This window comes from Grammomys surdaster, unplaced genomic scaffold (genome assembly GCF_004785775.1).
Source record: "Grammomys surdaster isolate TR1022 unplaced genomic scaffold, NIH_TR_1.0 144, whole genome shotgun sequence".
Taxonomy (NCBI): domain Eukaryota; kingdom Metazoa; phylum Chordata; class Mammalia; order Rodentia; family Muridae; genus Grammomys; species Grammomys surdaster.
Window position 1 is genome coordinate 598,240 of NW_021604602.1, and position 4,672 is coordinate 602,911.

The 4,672-nt window shown below is 48.2% G+C and overlaps 1 long non-coding RNA gene across 1 annotated transcript in view; it reads right to left on the reverse strand.

Moving 5' to 3' along the window:
- The window catches only part of LOC114618656, a 2,870-nt gene extending 825 nt beyond the window's left edge, over nt 1–2,045 (reverse strand). Inside the window, exon 1 of the long non-coding RNA XR_003710993.1 lies at nt 1,945–2,045. This is a non-coding gene — a long non-coding RNA (uncharacterized LOC114618656). The remainder of the gene's footprint in view (nt 1–1,944) is intronic.
- Nucleotides 2,046–4,672: the final 2,627 nt, after the last annotated feature.

Sequence of the window (4,672 nt, forward strand, 5' to 3'; positions counted from 1 at the left end):
GAATGGGTGCGTTGGTAGATTGATGGGTAGGCAGCCAATGAATGGGTACGTTGGTAGATTGATGGGTAGGCAGCCAATGAATGGGTGGGTTGGTCGATGGGTAGGAAGCCAATGAATGGGTGCGTTGGTAGATTGATGAGTAGGCAGCCAATGAATGGGTGGGTTGGTCGATGGGTAGGCAGCCAATGAATGGGTGTGTTGGTAGATTGATGGGTAGGCAGCCAATGAATGAGTGGGTTGGTAGATTGATGGGTAGGCAGCCAATGAATGGGTAGGTTGGTAGATGGAACAAATGAGTGGGTTGGTCCATTTATAGATGAACGAATGGGCTGGTGGGTAGATGAATGAATGGGTGGGTGTATGTGTGAGTGGATGAGCCGGTGGGTAGATGCATGGATGAAAATATGAATGGATGAGTTGGTAGGTAGATGAATAAGTGGGTGGATGGGTAGATGGATAAGTGGATAGGCTGCCAGCCAGATGAATGAGTTGGTGGATAGACGAGTAGGTGGATGGATGAATGAATGGGTTGGGTTGGCTGGTGTGTGTGTACGTGTGTATGTATGTTGTATGTATATGTGTATGTATGGAAGGATGAATGAGTTGGCTGCTATTTGTGTATTATATATAAATATATGTGTATGTGTGTGTGTATATGTGTGTATGTATGTATGTATGGATGGATGGATGGATGGATGGATGGGTGGGTAGGTGGGTTGACTGTTGGATTTGTGTCTGAATGGATTAAGAGATAGGTCATTGAGTAGATGAACAAATATATACATATATGTATACACACACGCGCACACACAATCTCCACGGCTGAGACCATTGAGGGATATCTTCTCTCCCACCCAAGCCCTAGAGCTGTAATTCTCCTCCACCTCCATCAATCTCAGATGGTTTCCCACTCAGCTTCACGGTGGGAACTTGCTCTCTTTCCAAACCTCCCACGGAACTGGTTGGCTCTGGTTATGAGGAACTAAGTCTGCCACTTAATCACCAGTGATGTCAGTCGGGGAGCCTTCAACAAAGAGAGTTGTTCTGCTTTTATTTGTTGCTACAATGAAGAGCATGAAAAATTTAACAGCACCCTAATGGGGACCAGATGGGAGAGACACCGGCTTTCAGAGCCTTCTGTCTCTCCCACCTTCCAGCGGCCTTTGGGACAAGTGACGGGATGGCCTGCAGCCAGAAGGCTGCTCTTACAGGGCTGCAGGTTCATGTCCAGCTCAAGAATGCTTGCTGGGTTACACATCACTTTGGATCAAGTTGCATTCCTCTAGAACCCTGGTAACGTCACACTGGGGCTAAGTATGAACCTGGGCTTCTCCCTTGCTGGTTTTTTTCCCCCCACTGAATGCTGACTATGTTGTAGAATTTCTACCTATAAAACCCCAAAGCTTTGAAAATCACAATGGATGAAGCTTGATTTGGGTATGTGCTGTGCAACCTTAAACAAGTCAGTAATGTCTCTGAGCCTAAATTCTCAACTGAGAAAAGGAGAGTCAAGGGAAGACTTGGTAGGCTCGAGCAAGGCCATGCCTATCTGATTCTAAGAGACTCATACTTGTGACCCTCTGGCTACTTGGGGAAGGGACTGAAAGTTACTGAGGGACAGACTTAACAGGTGCATGGCCTGTAGGTCTCACATGGAATTTTAGATCTGAGTGGAATCTTTTGGATTGTAGAAAACAAAGCTTGCAGAGCAATACTGTATACGCCACAGCCTGGAGACACACATGCATAGAGCAGACATGTTTATTTTTTAATTATTTAAATTGGTTACCACTGGGCTGGGGAGATGGCCCAGCGTGTAAAAGCGCTTGCTGCACAAGATTTATGACCTGAATTCCACCCGTGAACAAAACCACGGTGGTTGCGGGCATCTGTAATCCCAGCACTCCTGCGGGAAGATGCAGAACAGAGACATGGAGAACTAACCTGGAGAGCTCAGGTGTAGAAACAACAAGGGGATCCTGCCTGAGAAACAAGATGGAAGAATCCAGTCCTCGAAGCTGAACTCCGGGTTCCACGTATGCATTGTGACACACACATGCCCATAGTCACACAATAAACAAAATAAGTCACCATAAGAAATAATGGTTCTTAGATTGATCTCTGCGACCCTGAAAGACTGAGAAACCATCAAACTCACACCACAGAACTCCACACACCAACATGGCAGAAACTGGAAGGCCCTACCTCCCTGTGGTGGCTTCTTCCATGGGATCTAGCCTGCTCTTTGGTGTAGCAGGAAGTATTTGTGAACAAGAGACAGTGCGGCTCGGCTAGCTCCCGGACCACCGCCATGTTCCCACTCTATGTTCCCATACTAATGGTGGCTGAGGCGTCAGCCCGAGAGTGCTGGCCCTGGCTCCACGAGACATTAGCATGGCTGCTGTCTCTGCCAGTCAGCTCTGTGGAGTCTGTGGCTCTCAGCATGGCTCTTAGGCCAACTCTGCCACCCTCATAATGCTCGGCTTAACCCCCAACAATATCTGCCGTGCTCACGGTACCCAGTAGAATGAAGACTCTTAAAGCTTAAAGATTATCCAATGGATTTATATATCAGCAAATACTCAATACACAAGATGCCCACACAACTAGAATTGTTACCCAATGTCTAATCTCTTGATATGAATAGATGCCTGAGACTCCTAGAGACACGAACATCTCCCGCCATTTTCCTCTCCTTCTCCTCCTCTCCTTCCTCTTTCCTTCCTCCTCCCAACTCCCAGCTCCACCTACCTCTTCTACTGCCCAATCACCGAGCTCCACTGCAAACACAATGGGCAAAAAAATTCCTGCCACACGTTGGTGTTTTCTGTTTAGAGTCTACAAGCTCACGAGTTCACAGATCCAGACTTAGAGCAAAACTCATTTGAAAGAAATCAAGGCAAAAAGCAGACAATCCCTCCTCCATTTTCAAGACAGCTCACAGCTCCTTCCTCCAACACAACCCCAGAGCCCTTAACCCTGTGCTCTGGGCCACCAAGTAATCTATTGGTCCCTGAGGGGTCAGAGACCCTGCCCATGATTCCCTGGCTCTGATCACCACCCTTAAGGTCTTGCCATTCCTGGGTAGCTGGTTAAGATTCTTGGGGTTAAGATGGATGAGACATGAATAGTGGGTTGGCTTCACTTCTTCTTACGGGCTGTTGTTCTCACAAGAGGTCACTAGAAGGCAGAGTTGGAGGGCTACTAAGCCACCTTCAGATCATGACCTTGAGATAGCCTTTCTGTAGCCCAGGCTAGCCAAACAACACTCATAGCAAGAGGTGGGATTCTGAGAATGAGCCTTCATGCCTGGTTCTTAGCGGTCTCTCCCTTTAGCAGTCTAGACAACAAAACCCTTGACAGCCACGGCAAGAATCAGGCACAGTACCATGCACACTGTCGGCGGAAGTGCCCGCAGCTGTGGATCCTGCCTTGTCATCTAATGAAGGCTGACATGTGTCATCACAGAGAGCAGGGCTCCATCCCTCCTGTCCTCATTTCTACAACACATTCGGATCTTAATGCATGTCAAAACGAGAGATGCTTTCTGTTTGGCCTCTGGGGTTCACTAGGGTAGAATTTGCCAAAATGTGATGGCCAGGAGCTGGTTGATCTGTGAATGCTTTCTCTTCGTTTCTAGCCTGCAGATCGCTGTACCCCCCAAACTCTCCCTTTGGCTGTTCAGAGGCTTGCTCTGCCTGCACAGAGGCCCTGCAGAGCGTCTCCTAGCTCCTCTCCCATGGTTCAGAGGGATCATTAAATTATCACAATGTCTGGAACAGAGCAATGACTCCAGCTTCAGTTTGCGGCTTCTGAAGGACTGACTGATCCAGCACTAACGCAGGGTCTCCTGGGAATGTGAGGCCAGAGCCCTGTGAGGCTCCCAGGCACCGTAGCTAAGTTACGTGCATGGCTCTGTGGGCATGTGTGGGTATGTGCCTGTGTGTGCTTTATATACAGGATGGTTGCGTGTGGTGTGCTCCAGTCTGTAACTAACTGTAATTCTGTGTACAGTGTGAGATGTGGGGTGGGCGTGTTATGTGTATCGTACACGGGATTTGTGTGGTGAGAGGATGTTCGTGCCTTCAGGTATGCATGTAATCGTGTGTGCATGTCTGTGGCTATGCTAGTGTATAGTATATGCAGGTTTGCCTTTGTGAAGAGCGTGTGTTTGTACAACACAGGTTATGTGTGCATATGTGTATGGGGTTTTGGTGTGTGTGTCTATGTATGACTCTGTGAGGCGTGTGTGTGTGTGTGTGTATGTGTGTGTAGTCTGCACGTGTGCAGGTGTGAGTAGTGTGAGTGTGTGACCGTCTACGGTGCACACATGTGTATCTGTCAGTGTGTATGTGTGTGTAGTCTGCACGCATGCAGGGGTGAGTAGTGTGAGTGTGTGACCATCTATGGTGCACACATGTGTATCTGTCAGTGTGCATGTGTGCCTGCTGTGATTCCTTCTCCCTACCCTTATTCAAAGCTTAGTCATGAGTTTAGTGGCAGGGCTCCCTGATACCACGTAGTATCCTTGATCTCTCCATGTGACCCACAGGGAAGTAGAGCAAGCATCGAGGCAGACTGAGGCTGCCATGTGTCTTGTCTGCCTTCATCATCTTCACCATCATCACCGCCATCACCATCATCATAATCATCACCATCATCGTCACTGTCA